We start from the raw sequence: 18,071 nt of genomic DNA, 5'->3' as shown, positions 1-18,071 counted from the left end.
AAACTTATAATATAATTAGCAAAATCAAAAGATTTCATATATTTATATAATATATATATAAAATATTCAAAAAAGAATTGAAAAACGAAAATCTTGAAAAAGAAGTAATTTTGTAAATAATAATTAAAGCAATAAATAATACTATAGAATCAAATAATCTCATCCCAATCCTTTTTATATATAAAATATATTCTTATATAACCTTATATAATTTATTATTCTAATTAATTTTGAAATAAGTAAAGATATATTAATATATAATAAAAGAGATTTGAAAGATTTATATAAAATATATAATATAAGATTTATTTATTATTAGAAATAGTTTAAGTATATATAAAACTCTAAATCTATCTTTAAATTTGTTAATATAAATATGGAGAAAAAAGAAAGGCTAAATAGGATTCTATAAATTAATTATAATTATAAATCAAAATTATATAATCAATTTTTTTTATAATCCTATAGAATTTTATATAATAATAATAAAATTATTTTATAAGAATATATATAAAGAATTATTTTTAATAAAAATATTATTATTATTAAATTCACTTTTAGTAAACTTTTTATTTCTATTAAATTAATAATAGAAAATTAAAAAATCCAAAAAAAAATATATATAAATTAATATAAAAAAAAAGAAAATAGTTATATTTATATTTTATATATTATTTTGAATTGAAATCTTTAGAATATTATTTTTTCAGAATATTCAAGAAATAGATAATAAATATAATCAATTTATTATTATAATATAAAATAATCGAAATCTATTAAAAGTTTTTATTATAAAAAAAAAGTAAGAGGCATTAGATCTTATAATTAATCTTTATATAAAAGATATTATTATAATAAAAAATTAGTTATTTGAAGCTTTATAAATACAAGAAATTAATAATTTAATTATAAAAAATATTTTCAAATTTATTAAATATAATTCTTTTATATATACTAAAAAACTATTTAATTTATATTTTATAAACAAAATTAAAGAATATATAATAGATTCTTTATACAAAAAGTTATACCTAATTATTCAAATATATAATAATTCTAGAAAAAAGATAATTTTGATATAAATATTTATAATTTAAAGATTAAACTAAAGAATTATTATAACTCTAGTTTTAATATTAAAACTAATAAATATTAAGCTTATAATATAAAATGTTATACAAATATATATATAATCAAAAATATTCCTAAATCAAATTGTACTAATAAATTTATTAAAAAAACTTTAAGAAAAATATATAAAAGATATAATTATAATAATCAAGAAATTATTATATGATATTATAAAAATAGAAATATATTAATAAATAATATATTAAAAATATTATTAAGAGAAACTAAATATAATTATATTATTATATAACCTCTACTTACTAATTTCGAATTCAAAGAATATATAATTTGGAATTATAGAAATACAAATAAATAATACTCTCATTCTTATAGATTAATAATTTATAAATCTAGAAAATAAAGAATTGATATATATAGATATTAAAGTTAAACTAAAAGAATACCTTATAGATAATACCCTACTAATCTTTAATAAATATATTATATAATATATAAATAAAGACTTTATATTTATATAAAAAGATTAAAAAAAGAAAATCGAAAAAATTAATAATTTAGAGTAATATTGTAAATAAAGAGTTTAAAGAATATATATTATTATAATTTATTAATCGAAAATATTATATAATCTATTAATTACTATATAGTATTAGAATCTATTAAACAAAAATATTAAATTACTCAATAAAAGATTAGATTAATAAATATTAAATTTAAATTAAGGATTTTGCTTTATTTCTTTTAAAAAAGATTATATAAAGCTATTTATTTATTTTTGTTAATGGATTCTTTATTAATAATAAGGATTTAAACAATTAAATAAGATTTATTATTATACTTATTAATAAGAATATATCGGACAAAAATATCTTTAAGTTAAAAGGTAATATTATTCATTATAGTAATATAAAAAGCAAAAGAGTTATACACAATATACTAATATTTAAAATATATAGAATAATAATAGAAGTAAATATTAATCTTACAATACAATCTACTTTATAAATTATTATTTTATAACTTAATATTCCCAATATTCCAATTATTATATGTATAGATTTATATTCTTTATATAAATACCTTATTAAATTAGGTATTATAAAAAAGAAAAGGCTAATAATCGATATTATAATACTTTATTAATTATATAAATAAAAAAAGTTAATAGAAATGAAATAAATTAATAGATTTAATAATATTATAAATATAATAATAAAAACAAATCCGAATAAAATATTAGAAAAATTTATTAATATTAATATACTCATTATACATATAGAGAAATAAATGAAATAAGAGATTTATATAAAGGTTAATTAAATCTATATATAAATTAAAATAATAATTGAAATATAATATTAATAATATTTTGTTTTTTTATTTTCTTATTATTTTATATTATTTTAAAAAAGTTTTTAATAAATACTTCTATTTCCATTTTTTATTTTATAAAAAACAAAAACATTCTAGATATTATATAAAGCAAAAAATGTATATAAATCAATTAATAATAAAAGGCTTATCTATAAAACCAAAATTAAGTAAAAAAGATTTTTTTATTAAAAAAGAAGAAATAAAACTTTAATTAAAAGAAAAACAAAAAGAAGGTAGAAAATTACATTTACTATCAATAGAACTAATATATAAATAATTAAATTATACACATTGAATTCTATAATCTCTCTATTTACAATTTCTATAACTATTATTAAAATAATTTTATACATAATAATAATCCAGAAAAAATAATAATTTATAATAATAATATTCTTTATAAAATTTTTTAATAAAAATTCCTCAACTTTATATTAATAAACTATTTATATATAAAACCTATATTAATCTAATTTGAATAGATATAATTTGATTATAAATAAAAAAAACAGGATTTCCCAATATAACTAAAAGAGTAAATTAAAGAGCATTATAATAATAAAAAGCTAATTTTTTTTCATTAATTGAAAAAATGAGATTCTGATTATACTATATTACTATATTTGTTATATTATACAATTAAAGAGCCCTATTTATATAAAGATTAGTATATTATATATAATACTAATTTTATAATAAATATAAAGTAAATTTCAATATAAATAACTATTTTCTCAATAATAATAAAATATATATTTCAATTAATTAATAAAATTCGATTTTTCTATAATTTCAAAGATATTAATATTAATCTAAAATCTGGTATATTATCTGAAATAATCAAAGATTACCTATAATATAAAATCTTAATAGATTTAATAAATTTTGATAGATTTTAGTATAATATTTTGATTAATTTAAATTAGATTCTCTATATTTATTTAATAAATCTATAAATATAAGATTTGAACTAATTAATATAATGACTATCTGTTACAAATTCCAAATTGATAATAGAATTTATACAAACATACTTTATATAAAAAAGAAAAAATAAAGTCTATATTGGAATATATAAATAAATTATATAATAAACTATATATTTACCCCACTTTCACCTTTTAAATATAAATAGAATAAAACTGTATTTAAATATATATAACTATCTACTCTCTTCATACAAAAAGAGTAAGCAAGAATACTAATATCAATTAATTCCCTATATATTATATGTATACACCTTATAAAGTCCATCCAACAGAATTAGAATTAAATAAATATATAGCTTATAGAATAAAATCATATAGAGAGAATTGAATTTTATAATCCGGTTCTCTATATAACCCGGTTTATTATAAGTTATATTAATATAAATTTATATTAACGTGGTTTATTAGTATATAGTCTATATTAATAGGTAGTCTATTTCATTTTATATATAAAATTCATCTATATATAACCATGCACTTTCTTTATTTATTTATTAAACCTTTTAAAATCTAAATATATAAAATTTGATTATAATTATATTATAAAAATCTAATTTCTTTTTAAAAATTCGAATTAATATAAGAGTTATTATAGAAATAGTTTTTTTATAACGAAAATCATAATGATTTCTACTTTTTTCAGAATATAATAAGAAAATTTATATTAAAACTATATATTCAAAAAACTAGATCTTAATTATTATTTAATATTCTTTTTTATTAAGAAAATAATAATTAGTTATTAAAATATAATTATTAAAAAAAGCTTAGTTTTGATATATTTTTGAAATGAGCTATCTACTGATATAGGCTACGCACTAATAAACTATATTATATATAACATAGTTTATTATCAAGTAGACTACCCTGTAGTAATAGAATCCGTAATTAATAAAGTGATTCTTTCGTAATTATTATAAATTCTATAATATCTTTATTATATATTAAATAAATCATTTTTAAAGTATTAATATAATTAATTTAAGTTTTTATATTTTATAAAGTTTATTCTAATCAATAAAGACTTAGTGAATTTCTTAAATTTTAGAAAGTTGAATGAAAGTTTCGGTCTAAGGCAATAATTATCTTTTAAATAAAAAGTTTCTAGATTTTACTTATTTTTCAATCCCCCCTTTTTCTCTTCTTTTTCTTTTAAATTGATTTTCTATTATATTTCTATTTTGAATCTTTTAATGAATTCGAATAAAAATTTTGATTTATTGATATATAAATTGAAGTTAGGTTAGATTCTTGTTTATATGATATATTCTATATTATATAGTATAGTGGTATAGTTTATAATTTCATTTGAAAAAATATTTGTAGGTTTTCCTTATGTGATGTAATTTATAAAAAAAACTTTATTTCTTTTTAAATTTTTAATTAATACTTTCTATTTACCCTTTAGCTTCTATATTTATTCCTTTTTTTCTTTTTAGCTTTTATTTATTTCTTTGATCTTTTATATACATATCTTTTCGTTTATCTTTCTTTCAATTTTAATATTCAAAAATCTTAAAAGCTCTAAGGTTTTTCAAAATCCTTATTTTCTTTTTTTTAATCAAAATTCAATAATAAATAGATTATAAAAAAAACCGATTTGATTTATTAATAACAAAGAGCTTTATTTATTACTAACAAATATATATATTAATATTGTAATATATGAAATAGAAATTTGTATAAGGATTTATATTGAATTTATCTTTGTCCGGAATATTAACTTTGCCACCACAGGGCTATATCATTAAGTGGACTACTTTCACCTTAATTAATACCTTTAATTTCATATTATTTAATAATTATTAAATCAATTAATTAAAACTATTAAAAATCTTATAATTTAGAATCTATTATATTATTTTAATAAATTCTTAAATTATAATCTGGTTTTCTATATATATTATAATATTTATTAGAAGATACTTTCTTATTAAGATTTTATTATAGGAGCTGCCTCTAGGGTTATGTGGAAGTAGCTAGAAATCTCTTAAAATAGTTTAAACTAGATTTCAAATAGGAATTCAATAAGATTATAACTAATTATAATTCTTATAATTATAATAATAAAACTAATAATTATTTTTGAGTATAAAACTCTATATTATAATAAAATCTATTTCTTATATAAATTTTTATATTAAAATCAATTAATAAATCAATTAATAAGTTAATTAATAAATCAATTAGTTTTTGATTATATAATACTTATCTTATAATTCCTATTATTCTAATTTGTTCTTTTATCCTAAAACTAATCCCCTAGAATATTATTAATTCTAATAAAGCCTTTTTTACTTATTATATTTCATCTTTCCTAAAATCTATTATTCTAAAAACTATATTCTACAATTTAAAATATTCTATAACTAATATTATATATATACTTAAAGCTTTTTTAAGTGTTTAATATCTCTTAATATATTACAACTAAATTACTAAGACTCATAATACTATTATAGCCTATACATTAGTGATTCTATAGCCTATTACTAATCCGTCGTAACAGATTTCTTCTATTTTGATACTTATTATATTAAATCTGAATATCAATTTCTTATTAAAATAATATATTAAAAACCTTTTATTTAATAAACATTCCTTCTTAATATATTCATATTTTTTTTTATATATTAATATCAGCTTAATACTTTATTAGTTTTCTAAAGTATATGATTTTCTATATTTAGAAATATATTCTCATATACTAATCTTTTTATATCTTTAGCTAAAACTAGTATAATCTCAAATAAAGATATAGAAGAGTTTAATTAATAATAATCTATTCAAGATTTAACTAATATTAATTGAAAAAAAGCTTCTTTAGAATTATAAGGAATTTGAGAAATCTAGAGATTCAAATCGAAAAAAGAAAAAGTAAACATATAGATTCGAATATCTAATTTAGAAAATATTATTTTAGAATCAAATAGAACTAATCCTACTCTTCGAAACTCTGTTTTCATATTTTTATTTGTAATTGATTATTAATATACAGTTTTGAAAACTATAAAAAATTCGATATTTGAGATATAATTGATATATACTCTTATAAATCCTTTAATTTAAATATCATATTCTCGTTTTAGAGTACTAAAATATCCAATATCAAAAGGCTAAGTTAAATAACTTGAATATAATAGTAAATATATACATTTTATATTATTCTTTTTATAATAATTCTGAAATAGTATTGATTTATAGCTTTTATGTTTATTTAATACTAATATTCTATATCTACCCTTAATTTGATTTCTTATATATTTATCAAAATATTTCAATTATTTTAATTCTATTTTATTATTTATTCATTTATTACTTATAGATCTAATAATTCAATCTATAAGAAGATTGGTTTTTATATATTAATTAGAAAAATATATCTATTCTTAAATTATCAAAAACAGAGATATAATATTCCCCTTATTATTACTATATATAATCACTATTACTTATTCTTAATTACCTAATTATATAATTTTGCTTTTATTATATCTCTCAATATTAATAATAATTATACTAATATTTATAATTCCTATTATAAAGTCTGTTTCATTGAAATTCTATATATTATAATTCAATATTCCAAATTTTGTTTTTATATTTGATATTAATTAGAATTAGTTTTTAATAAACTTAGGATTCTTATAGAAAGCTTTTTGAAAGTTATAAATATAATTAAAATATATTTTTAATTTATTATAATACTTTATAAATCGATATACTCAAAGTTTTCTAATATATTTTATATTTCTTGATTCGAGAATATAATTTATTATATTCTTTATTAAAAGATTAAGTGAAAGAGGCCTCTATATTAACTATATTACTTCGTATATAAATATCTTAATTCCCTTTTACTTCCCTTAAAGGGGACTAATATGTTTATCTATAGTTCATTTAATCTAGTCTATTTAAATAACTATATTACTAATTATAATATATAATTAATATTATTGAATGGACTTTATAAGGTATATACATATAATATATAAGAAAATTAAATAATATTATTATTCTTACTTACCCTCTTTATATAAAAAGAATAAATAACTATATATATCTAGATATAGTTTTATTCTATTTACACTTAAAAAATAAAGATAGAATAAATATATAATTTATTATATAATTTGCTTATATATTCTAATATAGACTTTACTTTTTTTTTTTTGTATAAAATATATTTGTATAAATCCTATTGTCAATTTGGAATTCGTAATAGGCAACTACTATGTCGGTTAGTTCAAATCTTGTATTTATAGATTTATTAAATAAATATAAAAAATCTAATTTAAATCAATCAAAATATTATATTAAAATCTATCAAAATCTATTAAATCTATTAAGATTTTATATTATAAATAATCTTTAGCTATTTTAAATAATATACTAGGTTTTAAATTAATACTAATATCTTTGAAATTATAGAAAAATCGAATTTTATTAATTAATTAAAATATATATCTTATTACTACCAAGAAAGTAATCATTTATATTGAAATTTACTCTATATTTACTATAAAACTAGTATTATATATAACATACTAATCTTTATATAAATAGAACTCTCCAATTATATAATATAATAAATATAATAATATAGTATAATTAAAATTCTATTTTTTTAATTAATAAAAAAGAATTAGTTTCTTATTATTATAATACTTTTTAGCTTACTTTTTTAATTATATTAAGAAATCCTATTTTTTTTATTTGTAATTAAATTATACCTATTCAAATTAAATTAATACAGGCTTTATACATAAATAACCTATTAATATAAAATCAGAGGGTTTTTATTAAAAGGTTTTATAGAGAATATTATTATTATGGATTATTATTTTTTCCGAATTATTATTATATATAGAATTATTTTAATAATAATTATAAAAATTGCAAATAAAGAGATTATAGAATTCAATATATATAATCCAATCATCCATATATTGATCCTATTGACAACAAATGCAATTTTCTACTTCCTCCTTGTTTTTCTTCTAATTAAAGTTTTATTCCTTTTTTTTCAACAAAAAAGTTTTTTTTACTTAATTTTAATTTTACAAATAAGCCTTTTATTATTAATTGATTTATATATATCTTTTACTTTATATAATATCTAGAATATTTTTGTTTTTTATAAAATAAGAAATAAAAATAGAAATATTTATTAAAAAATTTTTTAAAACAATATAAAATAATAAGAAAATAAAAAAAACAAAATATTATTAATATTATATTTTAATTATTATTTTAGTTTATATATAGATTTAATTAATCTTTATATAAATCTCTTGTTTTATTTATTCCTCTATATATATAATAAATATATTAATATTAATAAACTTTTCTAATGCTTTATTCGGATTTATCTTTATTATTATATTTATAATATTATTAAGTTTATTAATTCATTTTATTTTTATTAACTCTCTTTATTTATATGATTAATAAAGTACCATAATATTAATCATTAGTCTTTTCTTTTTTATAGTATTTAATTTAATAAGATATTCATATAAAGAATATAAATCTGTATATATAATAACTGAAATATTAAGGATATTAAGTTATAAGGTGATGATTTATAAAATAAACTATATTATAAGATTAATATCTATTCCTATTATTATTCTATATATTTTAAATACTAGTATATTACATGTAACTCTTTTGCTTTTTGTATTATTATAATAAATAATATTATCTTTTAGCTTAAAGGTATTTTTATCCGATATATTCTTATTAGTAAGTATAATAATAAATCCTATTTAACTATTTAAATCCTTATTATTAGTAAAGGATTTATTAATAAAAATAAATAGCTTTATATAATTTTTTTTAAAAGAAATAAAGCGAAATTCTTAATTTAGATTTAATATCTATTAATTTAATCTTTTATTAAGTAATTTAATATTTTCGTTTAATAAATTCTAATGCTATATAGTAGTTGATAGATTATATAATACTTCTAATTAATAAATTGTAGTAATATATATTTTTCGAATTTTTTATTTATAATATTACTTTGAATTATTAATTTTTCTGATTTTCTTTTTTTAACCTTTTTATATAAATATAAGATCTTTATTTATATATTATATAATATATTTATTAAAGATTAATAGAATATTATCTGTAAAACACTTTTCTAGTTTAGCTTTAATATCTATATATATTAATTCTTTATTTTCTAGATTTATAAATTACTAATCTATAAGAATAAGAGTATTATCTATTTATATTTCTATAATTCCAAATTATACATTCTTTGAATTTAAGATTAATAAATAAAAATCATATAATAATATAATTATATTCAGTTTCTCTTAATAATATTTCTAGTATATTACCCACCAATATATTTCTATTTCTACAATACTATATAATAATTTTTTGATTATTATAATTATATTTTTTATATATTTTTCTCAAAGCTTTTTTGATAAATTTATTAATATAATTCAATTTAGGGATATTTTTGATTATATATATATTTATATAATATCTCATATTATAAGCTTAATATTTATTAATTCTAATATTGAAATTAAAACTATAATAATTCTTTAGCTTGATTTTTGGATTGTAGGTACTTATATTAAAATTATCTCTTTTCCAAAATCATTATATACTTAAATAATTAGACATAACTTTTTGTATAGAGAATCTATTATACATTCTTTAACTTTATTTATAAAATATAAATTGAATAGTTTTTCAGTATATATAAAGAGATTATATTTAATAAATTCGAAAATATTTTTTATAATCAAATTATTAATTTCTTATATTTATAAAGTTTCAAATAACTAATCTTTTATTATAATAATATCTTTTATATAAAGATTAATTACAAGATTTAATATTTTTTGCTTTTTTTTTATAATAAAAACTTTTAATAAATTTCAATTGTTTTATATTATAGCAATAAATTAATTATATTTATTATTTATTTTTTAGATATTTTAAAAGAATAATATTCTAAAGATTTCGATTTGAAATAATATATAAAATATAAATATAATTATTTTCTTTTTTTTTGTATTAGTTTATATATATCTTTTCTCAGATTCCTTAATTTTTTGTTATTAATTTAATAAAAATAAAAAGTTCACCAAAAATAAATTTAATAATAATAATATTTTTATTAGAAATAGTTCTTTATATATATCCTTATAAAATAATTTTATTATTATTATACGAAAATTCTGTAGGACTATAAGGAAAATCGATTATATAATTTTGATTTGTAATTATAATTAATCTATAGGATTCTATTTAGTCTTTTTTTTTTTCTATACTCATATTAACAAATTTAAAGGTAGATTTAGAGTTTTATATATACTTAAATCGTTTTTAATAGCAAATACGTTTTATACTATACATTTTATATAAATTTCTTGAATCTCTTTTATTACATATTAATATGTCTTTATTTATTTCAAAATTGATTAGAATAATAGGTTATATAAAATTATATAAGAATATATTTTATATATAAAAAGAATTAGGATAAAACCATTTGATTCTATAATATTATTTACTGCTTTAACTATTATTTATAGAATTACTTTTTTCTCAAAGTTTTTGTCTTTCAATTCTTTTTTGAATATTTTATATACATATTATATAAGTATATAAAATCTCTTGATTTTACTAATTATATTATAAGTTTTTATAAGAACTTTATAAATATTAATTTGTAATGCTTTTACATTTTACTGAAATTTAGTTAATATAAAGTTTATACCAGTATCATGTAATATATAATCTAATAGATCAAAATATATATTAATTTAACATTTTCGAATTATATTTCAAATTATCTTTATGCTTATATTATATATAAATATTGTAATATTATATACAATAGCTTTATTAATAATATAAAGAATTGGTTTTTTTTTAATATAAAATATATTTAGAATAATTAAATAATTAAATTCAATATTATTTTTAATTATAAATTTGAATTATTTAAAGGATTTTGTATAAAGTTAGTAATATTTATATATTTTATTAAATTTCTTAATTATTTAAAAATTAATATCTATATATTCTATACAATTGAATATATTAATAAGTTTTTATATAAAAAGATATTCAAATTTTTAATATATTTATTGAAATTTAATTTTTATTAAATAATTATATATAATAGTTTTTTCTATTTAATTAAATAGTATAAAAAGATATCCCCATTTATATACAATAGGAATTATCTTATTACCTTATCTTAGTATATTTACTAGATTATTAAAAATAATCTATAAATAATCTATATCCTATAAATATATAAAAAATAGAGTATTTATTAATATAATAAAAAAGATAATATTTTTGAATAATATTTAAATAATAATATCACTTTATGATTATACTAAGCCTTTTCCGAATTTAATATTATATTTAGTTCTTTTTATATATATAATATTTTTCTCTCTTTTTAATATTTAGATTTGAAATTTTTTTATTATTAATACTTTTAATACTTTTATATCTAAAATAATTTCTTGAAATATATTTATTGAATATCAATTTTGAAATTGAAATATTTTATTTATATTATTAATCTTTTTATATAATTAATTAAATTAATTATTTTATAGGTATATATATATTAAGAATTATCTTTCAAAAAGCTTTATTATATATATATTATTAATATATTCTATTTTAATAAAGTATATTTCAAATTGAGTTAATTAATTATTTAAAGATTTAATTTATAAGTATTCAGAATTTTTGTTTTTATCTAATATTTCATTCTTTTTGTATTCGAGATCTAATTTATCCTTATATTTCAAAAAATATTATTTAAATATTTCTTTATTTATTTCTTGTTTTATTATATATTAACTAAATTTCGATTTTTGTTTCTTATTTGTATAATTTGTTAATTAATATTTTGGTTATTTATATATGAAGTATTTTTATATTAATATATATAATATTATTTAGGAATATTGGGATCTCCTTATTGAATTTGCTAATGAATAATTATAAGAGGGGGTGAATTTTCTTTTTAATCAATTTCGATATTATTCTTAAGTCTGATATAAGCTTTAATTTTTATATGTATAATTCATTTAGTATATTTCTATATTGAGTAGATTATTAATTATCAAATTTATTATATAAATATTTGTTATTTGTATTCGCTCAGTTTAATTAATAGTATTTCGAAGATTAGTATAAAGGTCTTTATATAATACAATAGAGTGTAATAATATAATATTATATTCGGGGATATTGTAATAAACATTTATTATTTAATCTTTTAGCATCAATTCTAATTAATATAAATCTACTAGTTTATATTATAGTATATAAAGAATATCAAAAAGCTTTTTTAGTTATTCTAAAAATGTTTTATTAGGATATTTTCGTATAACCTATGAAAATATTATATTATATTATTTAATAAGATATTTCTAATATTTTTCTTTTATTTCGAAATATATTTTTATAAATATAATTATCTCTTTAAATTTCAGATTTCTATTATTGATTTTATTGAAATAGAATAATAATATAAAGTCTTAAAGTATTATTAAAAAAACTAATTTATATTCATTTTGATTAATTCCGACTTTTCTATAAAATTCATAAAATATTTGAAGCTTTTTCTCTAAGAAGTTGTATTTTCCATTATTATATTTGAATTCACTATTATTATATACTTTTATCAAATCTAGGAAAAGATTTCATTCATATTCTATATTAAATGTATTTTGTTTTATTAAATAATCTAGTAATATAAAATCAAAAGAAGGTTAGCTTTGAATTCTTTATTATTGTTTATTTTATTTAATTATATTAAAAGAATTTAATATATATAATACTTGGATTTAGATTAATTTCTTTGGTATAATAATTTTATATATATTTATATATTTCTTATTAAATTCTTAAGCTTTTTTTTAATATTTTTTATATATTCAGGGAATATTTCCTTTGGAATAAATTCAGAAAGGACTTTTATATAACTCAGATTTCCTTTAGTTTATTAGATTTGGAATTCATAAATAATAAATTGAATTCGGATGAATTTAAAGGCTTTGTGATATGCGATTTTAAATATAGCTTTAATCTATTCTTTATATTATTTCTGAAATTCGTTTTATAACCTTTATTCTTTATATTATCTAAATTATAAGTTAATAAGTCATATAGTTATATTAGTATTTATTTGAAATTTAATGAATTCTATATTTAAATTTAATTGTTTCCCCCAAAATGTAGAATTTACTTCATATAGAAATAATTTAGGTATTGGAAAAACCATATTAAATAATAATACTTGATATTATATTATATTAAGTGTATTTATCGTATAGTATATATAAAGGCATGATGGATATAGATAGAATCAATATAAATCAAACTATCCTAAAGAAAACATAATTGTAATTAGAAATCTCTTTTTAGTATATAATTCGAAAAGATAGTATAAAAAATATAGTATTTTAATTCTTTTATACAAATTATATGTAAACTAAGTCTAATACAATTTTGTTTATTTTCTTAAAAAGATATCTCTTTTTATTAGGTTTAATTTTATTATTCTATAATTGAGTCTAATCAATTATTAATTAATATTGGATAGACTTTATAAAATATATACATATAATATATAAAGAGATTAAATAATATTATTATTCTTATTTACCTTCTTTATACAAAGGAAATAGATAATTATATATATCTAGATATAGTTTTATCCCATTTACACTTGAAAGATGGAGATAGGGTAAATATGTGGTTTATCATATAGTTTGCTTATGTGTTCCGATAAATATTAATAATTTCTATTCCTTTTAATATTCCCCTATAGAAATTACTATCTTTAATCTCCTCAATTCTTTATATTTCTATTATCTCAATTCTAATATCTTTTTAAATCTTTCAAATATTACTCTTACTAGAGATTTGATTATTCTATTTATTACTATATTCAATATATTAATATAGCTAATTATTACCTTTTCTTTTTCAATAAAATCTCTAATGAAATAATAATATATATTAATATATTTTGATTACTTATATAAATATAGATTTTTAATTAAAACTATTATTTTTTAATTATTATTTAATAACTAAATAATATCTTTATATATAAATATATATTCCGTTTTTTCAAAATCTTTTAATATTTAAATTAATTATTTTTCTTATTTAATAAATATTATTATTAATATATATTCGAACTCAATATTTAATATTACTACTGAATTCTGTTTTTTATTAATTTACAATATCGATTCTTTGTAAAATATAATAATTCCCCTAGAAATACTTTTTCAATTATATGAATTATTTGCTTAATCTATATTAATAAAGACTTTTATAATATCTATTAATAGATTATATTTCTTTACAATTTGATATTATATTCCCTTAAATCTATATTTGAATTTCTAAGTAATTATAGCTTTTAGATATTATATTAAATTCTTTATTCCTATTCTATAGTATTTCACTAGTCTTACTATATATTATAATAATTAGTCTAATATAAAGGAGATATCTGATTTTGTATATATTATTAGGTAAATAAGATTATTTATAGCTTATTGATATTTAATAATATCAATTAATTTATTATTTTCTATAATAAACTATAAATATTTTTTTAATATAATACTAAATATATAATATTTTAAATTTTATAAATATAGTTTTTAAATATTCCTCTTGATTTAATATAAATAATCTATTTGCTCAATCTCTTATAACCCTAATGCCTAAAATCTTATTAATCTTTTTTAGATTCTTAATATTAAAATATACAAAGAATATAATAAAAAACTAATAAAATTAATTTTTTGAGATTAAGAAAATGATTATATTATTAATATAAATTAGTAGATTAAATTATTGAATGATATATATATATAAATATAAATTAATAAAACTTTAAATAAAGTTTTAATTAATTAATTCGAATTTTAAAAGTTAATTCTAATCTTATTTAATTTACTTAAAACTATATAAACTTCTTAATATATATAAAATATATCTATTTAATATATTGACTTTCTAAAATAATATAAGATATATTTTTTCTTTAAAATAGGATTTTATAAAGTATTCTTTATATTAAAGTATTAATACTTTAAATTCTCTTTTATAATAATTACCAAGAATAAATAAAGTGTATTGAATTATATTATAGAAGTGAATATTTTATTATAATCTTTTCTAAGAATTTAACTAAAATCTTTTATTACTAATTATGCTTTAAATTTCTTAATCTTATTATTCTTTGTTTTTATTATAAATACTTATTTAGTTGAAATAAGATTTCCTTTTTTTAATAGAATATATTTTTTTTAAATACTATTTATAATTAATAAACTAATTTCCTTTTCAATAATTTGCTTTCATTTTTTTCTATATTTAAAATTTAAGATTATTTGATTATATATAATAGGAATAGAAATATTTAGACTTTATTTTATAAAAAAGGCTATATTCTTATTTATTAAACTTTTCAAAATTAATTAAAGGTTTTTAAATAATTTTATTTTAATATTTAAATCGATTTTTAGTAATATAATGTATAGAGAACTTGAACATATAAGGAACTCGAATACTTTTAGTCTATTATCAACTTAAAACTATAATAACTTTTATTATATATATCTAATTACCTTCTATATTTATTCAAATTAAAGAAAAGCTTTAAAAGACTATAATTTCATTTCAATTAAAAGAATTTAAATTAATTAAAAAGGCTACAAAATTTTTTGAAATTTTTAAATCTATTTTAATTAATAAACTAACTAGGAAGAAAATATATTCCTAAATTTATGAAATAGCTTAAATTCTTTTAAATACAAAAGAAAATACTTTTATATAATAGATTTCATAACTTATTATTATTAGATTTTTTGTTATACTTATATTAGTAAAGGAAATAGTCAATAAAATTTGTTTTTAATATATTTAGATTATATTATTTCGAAATCTTATTTCAATAGAAATTCTATTTATAGATTTCAAAAATGATATTCAGAATTTAAAATATACTATTTATATTAATTAAAGTTTAATCAGATTAAAGAAGTAATTTCAGAAAATATTTAAGCTTAATTTAATACATTTTGTATATATCTTATTAAGTAAAAATATAAATTAAATAATATATATAATATAAATAAAATCGGATTTGGAATTGAAAATATTCAAAATATTTATATAATAATTGATTTTATTTAGAAATCAAATTAGAAAGTTATAATTAATAAATAAGAATAAATAATTATATTTGAATATATCAATATAATTAGAAATACTTTATTATCTATAATCATTTTTAAGATTTAGAATATAAATTCTATATAAATTCCAAAGAATATATTTTAAAACTAATAGTTCTCTATTAATGTAAATAAATAGATTTTAAATAGCTATAAATTAAAATAATTAAAAAAGGTTTTCAAATTAGAATCCAAGAAAATATTAAATAACTAATCTCGACTTTTGATTATAAATAACTATTTAAATTATATTACAAATAGCTTTATTATTTTCTATATAAATAATAATATTGATTTATTTATATTATTTTATTATTATTTTCATTTACTTTAATTGTTTAATATTATAATATATAAATTAATAAAACAATATTATACTTTAAAGATTAATTGATATTCTTGAATTAATATAAAGTAAATCCAAAGAACTAAATAAATAGAATTCTTTTAAAATATTAGAAAAAAAGTATTGAATTCTTTTAATATTAAAGTTAATTAAAAAGAAATTAATTTAATATCTTTTATTTTATAAAAAATACTTGATTTATTATTATTTAATTTTTCTTAATAATCTTTTATTCTATAAATGAGAATTTCTAATCAAAATCTAGATTTATTTATATTCAAAAGTTTTTTTCTAAATAAAACAAAATTAAAACAAATAAATCAAATCTTTAATATAGTTTTAATAAATAATAATTCTTTTATATTATTAATTTATCGATATATTAAAAGAATAATTAGATTTATAGAATCTCAAAATATTAAGATAATCTTATTTCGGAAATAGTTTTTTAATATTTAAAAGATAATTAAGATTCAAAAGAAAAGAATTAAAGATAAAAGAATCAAATTATAAGGTTAATTTGTTTTTAGTATTAAGAAAATATTGAAAATGATATATAAAGTAAAGAAAAAACTAAAGGAGAAAAAGCTATAAGAATAATTATATAAATATTTAATTAAAGAATCAGAAAAAGAGATTAAAAAAAAAAAGCTAGAAAATAGTTTAAGTAATTCAGAATTGGAATTAAAGGATTGTATAATTTATAGAACAAGATTGTATATAGAATAATTGAAAAAGTGTTTGAGTTCCTTATATATTCGAGTTCCCTATATATTATATTATAAGGGATATAGAAATTATAATATATTTAATAGTATTTTTATCTGAGTTTATTAAGAATATTATTATTATTACTTTTATTAGTTTTTAAATATATTTATTTAATTTATTATTATTTTATTTATATTTTTAAAAAGAATATCTTTTAAAGGGATCTATATTTATATATATAATTAAAATTTTAATTAAAGATTTATTAGTTATAGATATTATATCTAG

This window comes from Botrytis fragariae (genome assembly GCF_013461495.1).
Source record: "Botrytis fragariae strain BVB16 chromosome Unknown tig00000797, whole genome shotgun sequence".
Taxonomy (NCBI): domain Eukaryota; kingdom Fungi; phylum Ascomycota; class Leotiomycetes; order Helotiales; family Sclerotiniaceae; genus Botrytis; species Botrytis fragariae.
This window is presented reverse-complemented; position numbering follows the sequence as displayed.